Here is a 19,010-nt window from a genome sequence, read left to right on the forward strand (position 1 = left end):
ACAGAAGGGAAAAGTTTGGCAGGAGTGATTAGGGGAGGCATGAGGATGTGGTGGATTCATTTTGAACTTTAGCTTACAGTTAGGAGGGGCATTTGGATAGAGACATCCAACAACAAATCTGAAGCTTAGACTGGAGGATGGGGCTCTTCTGCCTTTAGAAAATAATTAAAAATGTTGAGGATAATATCAACTTTCTTGGAAGAGTTTTGGAGTTTTTCTTTAGCCCATCCTTGTGTGAGGTCAATTGCTTTGGTCCATTGGCTGAGTTAGTGAAAATGTTCAAAGAGTTGATTTTTGTAGTTTAATTTCTGTCAACTTGAAACATAGAAAGGAAATCTGAAATAATACTTGGATTTATTTTTCTAGTTAAAATAAAATGTCAGATAGTCATGATATATATACATTTTGTTATTTATTCCCACTAAAACATAATTATAGACTCTAGAGACCATTTTTCATTTGTTAAAGTATAATCTTCACAAAGTCAAAATCATGGTTAGTAGAAACACAAAATGAACATAATGCAAATATTTTGTTTAATTAATGAAGGAACCAATAAGATGTTAAACCCATTTCAAATGAGAATTTGACTTTCAGAAATTTATATTCTCAATCAGACAAAATTAGTTTGCATTATCGTGAACAAGAATCATTTGCATTGGGGGTGGAGCAAGATGGCAGAGGAGTAGGAGACCTGGATTTCGTCTGGTCTCAGGAATTCACCTGGATAGGGATCAAACCATTCTGAACACCTATGAACTCAACAGGAGATCGAAGAAAAGAATAGCAGCAACTCTCTGAACAGAAACGGGACCACTTTCTGGAAGGTAAGATGTGCAGAGAAGTGAATCCGAGGCGATATTCGGGAGGATAGACGGCGGGGGAGGGAGCCTCCGTCAGCCGCTTCTGCCAAGTGATAGAGCTGTGGAGCACAAAATCGGAACTTTTAGAAGTCGGCTCCGCTGAGGGACGTTGCTCCAGTGGCTAAGTGTGGGGTGGAACCCTTGCGGGACAGTGTGGTCTCAGGACCCTCGGGGTCACAGAAAGACCGGGGGTGCCTGAGTGCGGCAGAGCTCCCAGGGATCAGAGCAGGGAAGCCGGCTGCAGAGACAGAGCCGAGGCGCGCGGGCTCTCAGCTCGGGGTTGTCATAAACCGTGATCCCCGGCCCAACAAGTGGCATATCCGGGGAGACTCCCCTTCCTCCCCCGGGAGGAGCGGCGCAGGAGCGCACCGCAGGGATCTGCTGGGTTTGGAGACTCCACACAGGGTCAGGTGCCAGAGACAGAAACGCTCGGTCACAGGCCGGGTGAGCACAGAGTGCGGCTGGAGACAGGGGAAATGGGAGTGATTGACTGCTTTTCTCTGGGGACGCACTGAGGAGCGGGGCCTCAAGTTCTCGCTCCTCCGGGGCGGAGATTGGGAGGCCGCCATTTCATTGTCATCCTCCAAAGCAGAATGGAAAGCTTGAAGGAACGAAAGCTCCTGAGAGCAAACCCAAGTGGATTACTTAGCCCGGACTGGCAAGGGCGGGGCAATTCCGCCTCCACCAAAGACATTTGGGAACCACGGCAACAGGCCCCTCCCCCAGAAGATCAGCAAGAACAGCCAGCCAAGACCAAGTTTACCGATCAATGAGAACGGCAGAACTCCAGCGCTAGGGGAATAATGCACATAGAATTCATGGCTTTTTTCCCATGATCCTTTAATCTTTCAAAGTTAATTTTTTTAACTTTCTTTTTCTTTTTTTTTGAATTTTCTTTTTCCCTTTTTCAACCAACATTGTATCAATCCCTTTTTTAAAAATCTTTTTTATTTTTCATTTTTAGAGTCATATTCTATCCCTTCATAATAGTTAACCTTATTTTTGGCACATATATATAAGTTGTTCTCTCTTTAAACTTTTGAGATAGTTTCTTCTAACAGGTCAAAATATACCCTAAATCTCTAGTGTATGCTTTTGTTCTACTCTCCTGCCTGATCACATTCTCTCGCTTTTTTTTCTTTTTTTTTTAAATCCTCCTCTTTCTTTTTTCAAACAACTTCTTATCAATTCCTTTTATAAATTTTTTTATAATTTTCATCTTTACAGTCATATTCCATCCCTTCATCATAACCCTTATTTTTGTATATATATAAGTTTTTCTTTCTTTAAAATTTTGGGAGGCACTTTCTTCTAACAGACCAAAATACACCCAAAATCTAGTGTGTGGCACAGATCTATGCACCAGCCTGATCATATTTGATCATATTCTGTTTTTGTTTTGTTTTGTTCTGTTTTTGTTTGTTTTTATCTTTTTCTTTTTCTTTTTTCTTTTTTCTTTCTTTCCCTTTCTTTTCCCCCAGCTTCAGGTCTTTTCTGATTTGTTTAGAGTATATTTTCTGGGGACGTTGTTACCCTGTTAGCATTTTGTTCTCTCATTCACCTATTCTCCTCTGGACAAAATGACAAGATGGAAAAAATCACCTCAACAAAAAGAACAAGAGGTAGTACCGACTGCCAGGGACCTACTCAATACGGACATTAGTACGATGTTGGATCTAGAGTTGAGAATCATCACTTTAAAGATACTAGCTGGGCTTGAAAAAAGCATGGAAGTTATTAGAGAAACCCTTTCTGGAGAAATAAAAGAGCTAAAATCTAACCAAGTCAAAATCAAAAAGGCTATTAATTGAGGTACAATGAAAAATGGGGGCACTAACTGCTAGGATAAATGAGGCAGAAGAGAGAATCAGTGATATAGAAGACCAAATGATGGAAAATAAAGAAGCTGAGAAAAAGAGAGATAAACAACTACTGGATCACGAGGGCAGAATTCAAGAGATAAGTGATACCATAAGAAAAAACAACATTAGAATAATTGGGATCCCAGAAGAAGAAGAAAGAGAGAGAGGGGCAGAACGTATATTGGAGCAAATTATAGCAGAGAACTTGCCTAATTTGGGGAAGGAAACAGGCATCAAAATCCAGGAGGCACAGAGAACCCCTCTCAAAATCAATAAAAATAGGTCAACACCCCGACATCTAATAGTAAACTTAGGAGTCTCAGAGACAAAGAGAAAATCCTGAAAGCAGCTTGGGAGAAGAGATCTGTAACCTACAATGGTAGAAACATTAGATTGGCAACAGACCTATCCACAGAGACCTGGCAGGCCAGAAAGGACTGGATGATATATTCAGAGCACTAAATGAGAAAAATATGCAGCCAAGAATACTATATCCAGCTAGGCTGTCATTGAAAGTAGAAGGAGAGATAAAAATCTTCCAGGACAAACAAAAACTAAAGGAATTTGCAAACACGAAACCAGCCCTACAAGAAATCTTGAAAGGGGTCCTCTAAGCAAAGAGAGAGCCTAAAAGCAACATAGACCAGAAAGGAACACAGAAAATAATACAGTAACAGTCACTTTACAGGCAATACAATGGCACTAAATTCCTATCTTTCAATAGTTACCCTGAATGTAAATGGGCTAAATGCCCCCCATCAAAAGACACAGGCTATCAGATTGGATTAAAAACCAAGACCCATCGATATGCTGTCTGCAAGAGACTCATTTTGGACCCAAAGACAACCCCAGATTGAAAGTGAGGGAGTGGAAAACCATTTACCATGCTAATGGACGCCAAAAGAAAGCTGGGGTGGCAATCCTTATATCAGACAAATTAGATTTTAAACCAAAGACTGTAATAAGAGATTAGGAAGGACACTATATCCTACTTAAAGGGTCTATCCAACAAGAAGATCTAACAATTGTAAATATCTATGCCCCTAACATGGGAGCAGCCAGTTGTATAAGGCAATTAATAACAAAAGCAAAGAAACACATTGACAACAATACAATAATAGTGGGGGACTTTAACACCCCCTTCACTGAAATGGACAGATCATCTAAGCAAAAGATCAACAAGGAAATAAAGACTTTAAATGACACACTGGACCAAATGGACTTCACAGACTGATTCAGAACATTCCATCCCAAAGCAAGAGAATACACATTCTTCTCTAGTGCCCATGGAACATTCTCCAGAATAGATCATGTCCTAGGTCACAAATCAGGTCTCAACCGGTACCAAAAGATTGGGATCATTCCCTGCCTATTTTCAGACCACAATGCTTTGAAACTAGAACTCAATCACAAGAGGAAAGTTGGAAAGAACTCAAATTCATGGAGGCTAAAGAGCATCCTACTAAAGAATGAATGGGTCAACCAGGAAATTAAAGAAGAATTTAAAAAATTCGTGGAAACTAACGAAAATGAAAACACAACTGTTTAAAATCTTTGGGATGCAGCAAAAGCAGTCCTAAGAGGAAAGTATATAGCAATACAAGCCTTTTTCAAGAAACAAGAAAGGTTTCAAATACACAACCTAAGCCTACACCTAAAGGAGCTGGAGAAAGAACAGCAAATAAAGCCTAAACCCAGCAGGAGAAGAGAAATAATAAAGATCAGAGCAGAAATCAATGAAATAGAAACCAAAAGAACAGTAGAACAGATCAACGAGACTAGGAGCTGGTTCTTTGAAAGAATTAACAAGATTGATAAACCCCTGGCCAGACTCATCAAAAAGAAAAATGACCCAAATCAACAAAATCATGACTGAAAGAGGAGAGATCACAACCAACACCAAAGAAATACAAATAATTATAAGAACATATTATGAGCAACACTATGCCAGCAAATTAGATAATCTGGAAGAAATGGATGCATTCCTAGAGATGTATCAACTACCAAAACTGAACCAGGAAGAAATAGAAAACCTGAACAGACCTATGACCACTAAGGAAATTGAAGCAGTCATCAAAAGTCTCCCAACAAACAAAAGCCCGGGGCCAGATGGCTGCCCAGGGGAATTCTACCAAACATTTCAAGAAGAATTAATACCTCTTCTTCTGAAACTGTTCCAAAAAATAGAAATGGAAGGAAAACTTCCAAACTCTTTTTATGAGGCCAGCATTACCTTGATCCCCAAACCAGACAAAGACCCCATCAAAAAGGAGAATTACAGACCAATATCCTTGATGAACATGGATGCAAAAATTCTCACCAAAATACTAGCCAATAGGATCCAACAGTACATTAAAAGGATTATTCACCACGACCAAGTGGGATTTATTCCTGGGCTGCAAGGTTGGTTCAACATTTGCAAATCAATCAATGTGATACCATACATTAACAAAAGAAAGAACAAGAATCATATGATCCTCTCAATAGATGTAGAAAAAGCATTTGACAAAGTACAGCATCCTTTCTTGATCAAAACTCTTCAGAGGATAGGGATAGAGGGTACATACCTCAATATCATAAAAGCCATCTATGAAAAACCTACAACGAATATCATTCTCAATGGGGAAAAAATGAGAGCTTTCCCCCTAAGGTCAGGAACACGGCAGGGATGTCCACTATCACCACTGCTATTCAACATACTATTAGAAGTCCTAGCCACAGCAATCAGACAACAAAAAGAAATAAAAGGCATCCAAATCGGCAAAGAAGAAGTCAAACTCTTACTCTTTGCAGATGATATGATACTTTATGTGGAAAACCCAAAAGACTCCACCCCAAAAGTGCTAGAACTCATACAAGAATTCAGTAAAGTGGCAGGATATAAAATCAATGCGCAGAAATCAGTGGCATTCCTATACACCAACAACAAAACAGAAGAAAGAGAAATTAAGGAGTCGATCCCATTTACAATTGCACCCAAAACCATAAGATACCTAGGAATATATCTAACCAAAGAGGCAAAGGATCTGTACTCAGATAACTATAAAATACTCATGAAAGAAATTGAGGAAGACACAAAGAAATGGAAAAACGTTCCATGCTCGTGGATTCGAAGAACAAATATTGTGAAGATGTCAATGCTACCTAGAGCAGTCTACACATTCAATGCAATCCCCATCCAAATACCATCCACTTTTTTCAAAGAAATGGAACAAAGAATCCTAAAATTTGTATGGAACCAGAAAAGACCCCGAATAGCCAGAGGAATGTTGAAAAAGAAAAGCAAAGCTGGCGGCATCCCAGTTCCGGACTTCCAGCTCTATTACAAAGCTGTCATCATCAAGACAGTATGGTACTGGCACAAAAACAGACACATAGATCAATGGAACAGAATAGAGAGCCCTGAAATGGACCCTCAACTCTATGGTCAACTAATCTTCGACAAAGCAGGAAAGAATGTCCAATGGAAAAAAGACAGTCTCTTCAACAAATGGTGTTGGGGAAATTGGACAGCCACATGCAGAAGAATGAAACTGGACCATTTCCTTCCACCACACACAAAAATAGACTCCAAATGGTTGAAAGACCTCAATGTGAGACAGGAGTCCATCAAAATCCTAAAGGAGAACACAGGCAGCAACCTCTTCGACCTCAACCGCAGCAACTTCTTCCTAGAAACATCGCCAAAGGCAAGAGAAGCAAGGGCAAAAATGAACTATTGGGACTTCATCAAGATAAAAAGCTTTTGCACAGCAAAAGAAACAGTCAACAAAACCAAGAGACAACTGACAGAATGGGAGAAGATATTTGCAAATGACATATCAGATAAAGGGCTAGTATCCAAAATGTATAAAGAACTTATCAAACTCAACACCCAAAGAACAAAGAATCCAATCAAGAAATGGGCAGAAGACATGAACAGACATTTTTCCAAAGAAGACATCCAAATGGCCCACAGACACATGAAAAAGTGCTCAACATCGCTTGGCATCAGGGAAATCCAAATCAAAAGCTCAATGAGATACCACCTCACACCACTCAGAATGTCTAAAATTAACAAGTCAGGAAATGACAGATGTTGGCGGGGATGTGGAGAAAGGGGAACCCTCGTACACTGTTGGTGGGAATGCAAGCTGGTGCAACCACTCTGGAAAATAGTATGGAGGTTCCTCAAAAAGTTGAAAATAAAGCTACCATATGATCCAGCAATTGCACTACTGGGTGTTTACCCCAAAGATACAAATGTAGGGATCCGAAGGGGTACGTGCACCCCGATGTTTATAGCAGCAATGTCCACAATAGCCAAACTGTGGAAAGAGCCATGAGGTCCATCGACAGGTGAATGGATAAAGAAGATGTGGTGTGTGTGTGTGTGTGTATAATGGAATATTATGCAGCCATCAAAAGGAATGAGATCTTGCCCTTTGTAACGACGTGGATGGAACTGGAGGGTGTTATGCTGAGTGAAACAAGTCAATCAGAGAAAGACATGTATCATATGACCTCACTGATATGAGGAATTCTTAATCTCGGGAAACAAACTGAGGGTGGCTGGAGTGGGGGGTGGGGTGGCTGGGTGGTGGACACTGGGGAGGGTATGTGCTATGGTAAGTGCTGTGAATTGTGCAAGACTGTTGAATCACAGATGTGTACCTCTGAAACAAATAATGCAATATATGTTAGGAAAAAAAAAAGATAGCAGGAGGGGAAGAATGAAGGGGGGGATATTGGAGGGGCAGATGAACCATGAGAGATGATGGACTCTGAAAAACAAACTGAGGGTTCTAGAGGGGATGGGTGTGGGAGGATGGGTTAGCCTGGTGATGGGTATTAAAGAGGGCATGTTCTGCATGGAGCACTGGGTGTTATGCACAAACAATGAATCATGGAACACTACATCAAAAACTAATGATGTTAATGTATGGTGATTAACATAACACTAAAATTTTTTAAAAAAAGGAATCATTTGCATTGCTAAATCTTTGCTCCGCTATCAGTTTTCTCTAATTTAAGGACTGTCCCTGGAGTTGTAAAATAGCCTAGTCAAAAGCAATCAGAGATGCGTATATGCATTCTTATTTTTAATCCCTAGAGGAATCTTTAGAAATCCCTAACATTCCAATGAAAAAGACACTCAGTAATCTTTTTTGTATTAAGGGCCTAATACACTGTCTGGTGCATAGTAGCTGCTCAGTAGAAGATTGTTGCTAATGATTATAATATATCATGTGCTTCTGAATGCATGGCCTCAGAATATGTGTCAAATTTTTATGAATCCAAAGTGTTATTTTTACATATATGAAAAATTAAATCTCAAATGTCTTTGGTTTATACTGAATCAGTTATTTCAGCATATGAGATTCTCAACTTATTTGTAATAAGATTTCTTTAAACTTTTTCAGTTGTCTTCACTGTGATTTATTTAATAATGAAGATGTTTACAAAATTATTTTATTTTTGAGATTGTCACTTTTGCTTCACATAGTTAAGCTAAACTAATTTAAAAAAAATCACCAAGGCAAATTACATCAAGATAAATTTTATTCAAAAAATTTAGCTGAAAGAATTTATTTCAGTATGCAAAGCTGAGAGCTATAGCTAGGATGGGGAACTCTTTACTCCTAATACAAATTATAGAATTTCACAGCAGGAAAATCATCTTGTCTCACTGTTCTATAGATGGGAAATAGAGCCCTGGAGAGAGCACATGGTCTGCTCAGTGTCTCAGAGCCATTTAATAAATGGCAAAGGTGTGAGTTTGACCACACCAATGATAGGAGTTCTTCTATTTCATACTTTCTAATGGAAATGAGAAGTAATTTTGAAAGTTGTTCAGTGTTCTTCAGACCATCAGGTGCCAATTTTTTTTTTTTGTTATCATTGATGCATGCATCCATCCATGCATTCAACAAGGTTTAATTTACTAGCTGAAGTAATCCAGCAATAAAACAGGATTAACAAAACAAGACATGGCCCGACTTCCTGGCCAATTGGTACTATGAAGAAGGGGTTGAAGGCTGGGGGTTACAGGGTGGGGGGGTTAAGCTTGGAACTGTGGGAGGGGGTAAGCTTTCACTGGGAATATGTTTGGATAGCTTGGTTTTACAAATGTGTGACTGCAAGAGCTCATATTTGGAATGCTTTTCTCAATTGTATAATAGGTATCACAATGACATAAATAAGCTTTTTTACTGATTTTTCTGCTGTGTTTCGTATAGCTCCCTCATGTAGCAAATTGTGTATTGGTTATGCCCTAATTGTACTGATTTCCTTGGGAAAAATATTTTTACGTTTTATATATATACATATATGTGTGTTTATATATGTTATGTATATAAATATAGCATGTCTTATGTATAATATGTGTAAAATATAATTAATATATGATATGTGATCTATATGATTAATATAGAATATGATTATGTAATGATTATGGTATTTATATAATGTGTCACATTAATATATATTAGTATAATCAATATTTTGTTAATATAATTTATATAGAACAATTATATCTTATATTAATTAGGTTTATATTAATGCAATATAAATCATATTTTATACTATGATATATAATGTATGTATATACATACATATATATATTTTATATATATGTATATATACACATATACATATAATATATAATATTCACAAAATGTTATCATGGGACTAGTTTAAACTTTTGCAGTTGTCTGAAATACCAGGCTCTGCTTCTTTCCAGTTCAGTAATACTGTTAGAGATATGTAGTACAGGGTCCTTTTCCCTTGGCCCTTGGCACTGTGACAATGGTTGTCAAACTGGAATGTATATACCAGTCTCTTGCTCACTTGTCAGATACTGAGTTCCAGGCTCCAACCTTAGGATTATGACTTAATAAACCTGGATTCTAACATGGGTGGTCCAAGACCCTATTTTGAGAAGCTCTGACTCTGCCATGTTCTTTTCTGAAGACAGGCAGGAGCTTCTCTCTCCCTCCTTGGTATGGACAATTCCTATACACTGTTTGAACATCTAAATATTTTTCTCCCCTAAGAATTGGTAGATGGCAGTAAATTTGCCTCACAAGGGGTAAATTGCAGACAGAATTCTTCAGCGTTTCAGATCTCATAAAGTACTGGTTGTTCATTCATTAAAGACTGCTTATAAAGAGCAATCTTCTCAATATTCAAATGCATTATTGGCATAGACATTTTTATGAATAAAGACTGAGAATCACTTAACTTTATAGGACACTTTTTGAAAGCTTTCTAATCCTTGCTATGACAATGACTGAACTGTAGAGAGTTCAGACTTAAAACTTCCAGGGATGTTTACCACTGAAAAAAACATAATCCTTTTGGGAGAAGATCTTGAAGTATAACCACCTTTAGGTCTTCACTTATTCCTGAGAAAATAACTGACTTCAAAAAAACAAAAGCAATAGAAAGCATGAATAGAGGACTGTTTTTTAAAATTTAAGCAACTGTTCTTTCATCAAGAAAAATCTAAAATACTGGATTGGACTATTTCCATGTTTATAAACCAAGATTAAGAGATGTTTTAGACCTGCAAGTTTTTTTTCCTCCAACTCCCCCTTCCCCTTGTCCATGTAAAAGACAATGGTGACCAGTTCTTTTTTGGTAACAACCAATAAACCAATTAATAATAGATTACATGAACAGAAGGGCATAGCCAGATTTTTTAAAAACAGATTTTCATTTTAATTCTCTAGATGCAACACAGTTCAATGGAACTTTCTGTGATGATTGAGATGTTCTATGTCTATGATGTTTAGTCTGGAAGCCACTAGCTCCATGCGGCTACTGAACACATGAAATGTAGCTAGTGCAACTGAGGAACTGAATTTTTAATTTAATTTTAGTTAACTTAATGTAAATTGCCACACCTAGCAAGTACCTACTATATTGGACTGTGTCACTCTGGAAGAAAGTATACGGCTTTTCATAACTCTAGGAGTAGTAATTCTTTATGAAGGTAGAAAGCTATATGTATGTTTAGCACTATAGCTTATAAAGGTGGCTTCTAATGGAGCAGTCCTTTGATTTTTCTCAGACTTAAAGAGATGGTTATTATTTCTTTCTCTGCTTCCTCTTTTATTTCCTTTAAAATTTTTTTAATTTCATTTTTTTAATTTAATTTATTTATATTCTAATTAGTTAACATACAGTGTAGTATTGGTTTCAGGTGTAGAATTTAGTGATTCATCACTTACAGCCCCCAGTGCTCATCATAACGAGTGCCCTCTTTAATATCCATTACCCATTTAGCCCACCCCCCCACCTCCCTCCATCAACCCTCAGTTCTCTATCTTTAAGAGTCTCTTATGGTTTGTTCCCTCTCTCTTTTTTCTCCCTCTTCCCCCCCATACGTTGGTCTGTTCTGTTTCTTAAATTCCACATATGTGTGAAATCATATGGTATTTTTCTTTCTCTGACTTATTTCATTTAGCATAATATACTCTAGCTCCATCCACATCATTGCAAGTGGCAAGATTTCATTCTTTTTGATGGCTGAGTAATATTCCTGTGTGTGTGTGTGTGTGTGTGTGTGTGTACACAACACATATATATACCACATCTTCTTTATCCATTCATCAGTTGATGGACACTGGGCTCTTTCCATAGTTTAGCTGTTGTTGATAATGCCACTATAAACATCATGGTGCATGTGTCCCTTCAAATCTGTACTTTTGTATCCTTTGGGTAAATACCTAGTAGTGCAATTGCTGGATTGTAGGATAGTTCTATTTTTTTTTTTTAATTTATTTATTTGAGGGAGAGAGAGAGAGGGAGCACATGTGTGTACATGAGAGCAGGGTGGTGGGGGAAGGCAGAGGGAGAGAGAGTCTTTAAGCAGGCTCCATCCTGAGCGTGGAACCTGATATGGGGCTTGATTTCACCACCCAAGCTGAAACCAAGAGTCATTCATTCAACCCTCTGTGCCACCCAGGTGCCCCAAGAGTAGTTCTATTTTTAACTTTTTGAGGAACTTCCATACTGTTTTCCAGAGTGGATGCACCAGTTTGCATTTCCACCAACAGTGTAAGAGTGTTCCCCTTTCTCCACATCCTCTACAATACCTGTTGTTTTTTGTGTTAATTTTAGCCATTCTGACAGGTGTGCAGTTGTATCTCATTGTGGTTTTGATTTGTATTTCCCTGATGATGAGTGATGTTGAGCATTTTTCATGTGTCTGTTAGTCATCTGCACATCTTCTTTAGAAAAATGTCTGTTCATGTCTTCTGCCCATTTCTTGACTGGATTATTTGTTTTTTGGGGTGTTGAGTTTGATAAGTTCTTTATAGATTTTGGATACTAGCCCTTTCAGATATGTCCTTTGAAAATATCTTCCCCCATTGCGTAGGCTGCCTTTTAGTTTTATTGATTGTTTCCTTCACTGTACAAAAGTTTTTTTATCTTGATGAAGTCCCAATATTTCTTTTTTGCTTTTGTTTCCCTTATGTCCAGTGACGTGTCTAGTAAGAAGTTGCTCCGGCTGAGGTCAAAGGCGTTGCTGCTTGTGTTCTCCTGTAGGATTTTAATGGTTTCCTGTCACACATTTAGGTCTTTCATCCATTTTGGATTTATTTTTGTGTACGGTATAATAAAGTCCAATTTCATTCTTCTGCATGTTGCTGTCCAGTTTTCCCAACACCATTTGATAAAGAAACTCTTTTCCATTGGATATTCTTTCTGGCTTTGTTGAAGATTGATTGACCGTAGAGTTGTGGGTTCATTTCTGGGTTTTCTATTCTGTTCTATTGATCTACATATCTGTTTTTGTGCCAGTACCATACTGTCTTGATGGTTACAGCTTTGTAATATAACTTGAAGTCTGGAATCATGATGCCTCCAACTTTGTTTTTCAGAATTTCTTTGGGCATTCATGGTCTTTTGTGGTTCCATACAAATTTTAACATTGTTTGTTCTAGCTCTGTGAAAAATGCTGGTGGTATTTTTATAGGGATGGCATCAAATGTGTAGATTGCTTTGGGTAGCATAGACATTTTAACAATGTTCTTCCAATCCATGAGCATGGAATGTTTTTCCATTTCTTTGTGTCCTCTTCAATTTCTTTCATAAGTGTTCTATAGTTTTCAGAGTATAGATCTTTTAACCTCTTTGTTTATGTTTATTCCTAGGTATCTTATGGTTTTTGGTGCAGTTGTAAATGGGATAGATTCTGGGATCAATTCCTTGATTTCTTTTTCTGCTGCTTCATTATTGGTGTATAGAAATGCAACAGATTTCTGTATGTTGTTTTATATCCTGTGACTTTGATGAATTCATATATTAGTTCTAGCAAATTTTTGGTGGAGTTTTTTGGGTTTTCTACATAAAGTATCATGTCTGCAAATAGTAAAAGTTTGACTTCTTCCTTGCCAATTTAGATGCTTTTTATTTCTTTTCGCTGAGGTTGCTGAAGCTAGACTTCCAGTAATATTGCTAAATAGTAATGGTGAGAGTGGACATCCCTCTCTTGTTCCTGACCATAGAGGAAAAGCTCTCAGTTTTTCCCCATTGAGGATGATATTCACTGTGGGTCTTTTGTATATAGCTTTTATGATGTTGGAGGTATGTTCCTTCTATCCCTACTTTGTTGAGGGTTTTTATCAAGAAAGGATGCTGTATTCTGTCAAATGCTTTTTCTATGGAGAGGATCATATGATTCTTATCCTTTCTTTTATTTATGTGGTGTATCACACTGATTTGTGATTATTGAACCACCCCTTCAGCCCAGGAATAAATCCCACTTGATCGTGGTGAATTATTCTTTTAGTGTACTGTTGGATTTGATTTGCTAGTGTCTTGTTGAGAAGTTTTGCATCTATCTTCATCAGGGATATTGACCTGTAATTCTCCTTTTCAGTGGGAGCTTTGTCTGGTTTTGGAATCAAGGTAATGCCTCGTGGAAGGAATTTGGAAGTTTTCCTTCCATTTCTATTTTTTGGAACAGTTTGAGAATAGGTATTAACTCTTCCTTAAATGTCTGGTAAAATTCCCCTGGGAAGCCATCTGACTCTGGACTTTGAATGTCCTTCCTTATAGCAAGTAGATGTTATAGAGTGAGTCAGGAGATCCATTATACAACATCTGGAATGACCAAATCATGAATGGCGCCCCCTGGAACTGTGCATACAGCATCCCTAGCCACCCTGTAAAGCTCAAGGGAATTCCTTTTTTAAAGATTTATTTATTACTGCTCGAGGAAATTCTTATTCTTTTTTATATCTACTTGTTTAGCATGCAGTCAGTTCATGATAAATCTTTGTCCCGGTAAAATAGCAATGTATATCTCAATTTTAAATATCTACAGTAATGAGGGATATTGATTTTACTATGTAAAAATCATATTTGTGCTCAGAGAACCCATTGGGTGATTTCCCCTTCAATCTCTATATTTGTTGATTTGTCCTACATGTATAGAGTTCTTACTTTGTAGCACATCTTAGTTTAAATATTTGGAGTTCAAAGATAATGTAGACACAGTGTGTGCCTTTATGAATCTACTACTGATTAGTGAAGATGGGAAAGAAATGTGCTGCATTATAAAACCAAAACTAATAGTTGATGTATGTGCATGGCATAGTTTTGAGTAGCAAAGGAAAAAGTGATTTTTGTCTGGCTGAGAGCAAAATGGAGGGGATGCAGGCAAAGGAGGTTGCACCAAAACAAAACAAAACAAAACAAAACAAAACTTTTGGGGCAGGTTTTGAAAGATAAGCAGGAGCAGGCATAGGGATGAGTAAGGAAGATTAAGGCCTGCTGTGGTCCAGCGACTTTGCTAAGAGTTTGAGAAACATTATCTCACTTCAGTTGTCTCAGTACTCCTCCAACATAGGTGTCCTTATCCTTATTTTAGTGGCAATGCAGCTTAGATTCAGAGTTTAAGAAACTTGCCCAAAGTAACCTTGTTATTCAGGGAGGGCGCCAAGCTTTGAACCTAGGTCTGTCCCAACACCAAAGCCCATTCATTGCACCATAAATCACTAGTGTCAGTAATGAACAGTCCAGCATGTTCAGGGAAATTGAGTAGTATAGTATCCCTGAAATACAGGATACAAAGAGGAGTGACTTAAGAGCCAGAGTAAAGGCATGAGATCATGAAAAACCATTGGTGCTGTGGTAAGTACATTGGAAATTTTTTCCGTGAGTTATATGGAGCCTTGGATGAGTTAGTTTTAGACTAGGCAATGACATCATGCTTCCTAAGGAAATTCAGGAGCTAAAATCAACAGCAGACTTGGCTAATTGTTTCACTTGAATTTCTTTTTTGAACTGGCTTTATTATTTCCTGAATGCACAGTTGCTGGGAAGTGGTTGAGTTCTACTCTGGTGTGTGCTGGCTATCAGCCAGCAGAGAAGTAAAAATTCACCATGAATAGTCAGCCAAGAGACACATGTGGATACTTAAGCGATAAATATAATTGCTTTTCACATGTCTGCCAATGGCATAGAAAGCTTTTGCTCTATTGAGTTTTTTGATTGTTGGTTTGTTTTAATGTGTGTTTTTGGAAATGTAAAGTAACAGGACAACAGATATCTGATCGAGTTGCCAAATCATTTCTAGGATTTGGCCCAAGGTTTGATGATCCCTCTGCTGTTTCCTGGCTTCATGTGCTCAGAAGCACCCACCATCAGCTCTCAGCACTGTGGCAAAAGTGAGGAATGGGGTCAGAGTCAGGCAAGCAGAAACCAGAGCCAAGTGTTGCTCTAAGAAATTTTAGCATATGTTTTGTGCAGTGAGGAGTTCTCTGCTTTGTACTTGACAACCCACATGAGACTCAAGCTAAAAAGGGGGCCGACGGTCTGAGATTGAGGGGAGGAACCAGAGCGGAGACTTTGACATGGCATGTCCCCTTCCCCACCTCTCTTTGGAGCATTCTTCATGTCCACCCACAACTTAGACTAAAGCATGGCCCTGTTCCCCATGCAGATGAAAACATACTTTGTTCCCCATGTAGTGGTATGTTTTTCCTTTCCTTTCTGTTTGTTATATTCCTTCTCCTTCTGCTTCAAATACATTCCTTGCCCAACTCCTGGCTGTCTCTCTAGGACCTTTCTTTTTTTTCTTGGGCTTATAAACATCAGATTAACCTGCAGGTGTCTAGAAACAGACTGGACAGGAAGGAAACAGGCAGACATAGTTTTTAAATTTGTACACAGATTTTGGCGCCAGGAACTGCCTCACAGTCTAGCTGCTGTGGGATAAGAATTTATATTAGTAAAGAAGAGTGATGATGTAATAGGGAAATTTAAAAAAATGTCTAGAAAACCATAGATGATAGGACTGCAATCACGTATTTTAGCTAATCATTTTGAGAAGTGAGTTTAAATAAACAGTGTTCAGTTGTGAACTAGTGATCATTGAACATGTATCACTGCCTTGATTATCAACGTATTTAATACTGATTGGTAATACCCAGATTTCCAACTTGATGAATAGTTTATTTAAAAATGATGTACATGTGTATTTATACTACACTTTGTTTTAAAGCATATTTTGATATAAATTATTTAGAATCTGATGTCCATGGAAATGCCTAATACATTAAATAAAGTTTATTCCACAATTAATCATTCATTTGTTCAACCAAGTCATTGAGCATCATCCATGTGTGATAGGCAGGTGCTCTCCCATGTGCTGAGGATACGGTGGTGATCTCTTGCATGAGATGTTATAGCTTCATTCGTAATTTTGTATTCTTCCAATTTGTCTTGTTCTTCCCACAACTTTCAGAGCTCTTACATTTGGAAGGCTGGAAGGGCATGGACTTTGAAAGTGTCTTGTTTTCACTGTTTTTGTTTTGTTTTAGTAAGCTATATAAAGCTTGTGAATTAATAAATTTCTTTTAAAAAAAACAAAACAGCTCTGCTCTTGAGGAGCTTTTATACTCTAAGGCAGGGTCTTTTAAAGTGTGATCCCCAGACCCGTAGCATCAGCATTGTCTGGGAATTGTTAGAAATGCAGACTCTCAGGCCCTACTTGGACTTACTGAACCTGAAATTCAGAGGATGGGGTCCAGACATCTGTCTTTCAATAAGCCTTCCTGGAGATTGGAAGGATTTGACAGCTACTAGAAAGGACAGATAAAGGATTAAATGCACCAGGAAATGCTGAGTGCAATGAAGAAAATGAAGTAGGGAAAGGAGATAGGGTGTCAAAATGTGAGGTTTTACATAGCATGGTCAGAGGAGGCCTCTTTGAAGTATTACTTGGGTACTTATTTGAATGATGTGAGAGAACAAGCTGAAATATTTGGGGGACAGTCTTTGTAGTAATCTAGGTGAGAGATGTTAGTGAGTTTATGTGTGGTTGGGATTGTGATGTATTTTGAAGATAGCGACTCTAGAATTTGCTGTTGAATTAATTTGGAATGTGGTAGGAGCTTGCAGGATGACTCTAAGGTTGTTGGCCTAGGAGCTGATGACTGGCTGACAATACCCCATAGTAACATGGGAGGCAACAAAATGGGGAGGGGCAGGATAAAGCAGGTTTGGGAGGAAGAATAACACATTGGATTTTAGAAATGTTAAGTTTCAAAAAGCCTATTGGCCATCTGTGAAGTTATATATGAGCCTGACATTCAGGGGGAAGGTTGGGGCTGGAAATATTCACTGGGGAGTCATCATCATATACATAGTAAATAAAGAAATGAGCTACAATGAGCTCAACAAGGGAATGAATGTATATAGAGGAGGAAAGTTGTCTGATTGATGACCAGGTACTGGGGTATACCAACAATAGGGGAGAGGGCTAGGTAAAAGATAGTGAAAATGTAATGAATACAAAATAATATTTTGCTATTCTCATTTTGACATTTATATGTTAAAGTGGCAGCATCCCACCTCACATCCAAGTTTTATGCTTTTCTTGGATTTGCCACTTTTCTTGTTGGGTCTCCTTGGTGCCACAGTATCCCTCTTGACTCATAGGCAAAACCTTTTTGTCTTAAGGACAGGTGGTGTGTACCTTTCCAGCTTATGAGATCAGTCTCCTGGTTCTCTTAGCTGTCAATTGCAGGCCCCTCCCTTGAAACTTGGGGATTATACATACAGCATATAAAACCATGCTTAGGAGAAGAAAGTGCCCCTTTTCCTTTTTCTCAATTGCCATCTTCAATCTTCTTTCTCCCCTTTTCCCTTTCCTGGATGTTCACCAGGAAAATTCTTTGGTCCAGACAGCTAGGAAAAATTAAGTTTTTGGTTTGCCTTTCTTTTTTTTTTTTTTTTTGGTAAGTTAATAGTACTTATATCATTTTAGAAATTGGCTTATTTAATACCACCCTGACAGAGGTTTTTCTTAATGTTGAATTACAATGTTGATTTTTGGCATTCTAGAACTTGATGTTTTCTGATGTGATCATTTGAATGCCCTGAGTTATTGATCAAAGCAACAATGACATTATAATTTCCAACTAGGCCTATGATTCTTAGGGTTTCCTTCAGAAAACAATACCTCTACAGTGGAGGAGGGTATTGCTTAAAACAAAGTGTCTTTAAAATCTGAGTTATGAAAGAAAATCAATATATGACTCACTTTGTAGAAAAGTTCTTTGAACTTACCTGAGGTCTCTTACTACTTTAGTGGGGGATCAAGTCTTGAACCTGGGTCTTCTGGTAGCAAGCTCACTTGTGGAACTACCCATCACAGCCCCAGGGGAGTACCTTAGAAAGGGTGGAGGGGGACCCATAGGAAACATACTCACTAAAATGAGTCTTGGGAGGGGGTTGGGAGGATGGGTTAGCCTGGTGATGGGTATTGAGGAGGGCACGTTCTGCATGGAGCACTGGGTGTTATGCACAAACAATGAATCATGGAACACTATATCTAAAACTAATGATGTAATGTATGGGGATTAACATAACAATAAAAAAATTAAAAAATAAAATAAAATAAAATAAAATGAGTCTTCATCAGCGCTCCTGATTTAACACATTCTTATACTGCTCACGGTGTTTAGATTTGAGTGACAAGTTTTCTTAGCAATTATGGCTTCACTCAAATCTGTACAACCCAAAAATTCCAAAGCCATAGGTATTTTAATGATATTCTGTCTAATTGTCTTGTTTTTGAGTCAGGAAACCATAGCCTAGAGTGTTCACTACTTGCCAAAGCTTATTTCTTACAAGAGCGGGAGATCTTCAAGTACCTTTCAGAATGTGACTCCAAATTACCAAAATCACGATGTGTGTTCACTAAAAGATGATATCAATGTTCGTTGTCTACATCTCAAGCCCAGTCAGGATGCCAGTTGTGCCAACTTGTAAAAATTTTTATAAT

General features: G+C 38.1%; 1 protein-coding gene across 2 annotated transcripts in view; it reads left to right on the forward strand.

The window, feature by feature from the left end:
* Nucleotides 1-19,010, forward strand: part of PDE3A (phosphodiesterase 3A) — a 333,023-nt gene that overhangs the window by 149,836 nt on the left and 164,177 nt on the right. The gene's annotated exons all lie outside the window — the stretch shown is intronic.

The sequence above is a fragment of the Phoca vitulina genome, unplaced genomic scaffold (genome assembly GCF_004348235.1).
Source record: "Phoca vitulina isolate PV1807 unplaced genomic scaffold, GSC_HSeal_1.0 scaffold64, whole genome shotgun sequence".
Taxonomy (NCBI): Eukaryota; Metazoa; Chordata; class Mammalia; order Carnivora; family Phocidae; genus Phoca; species Phoca vitulina.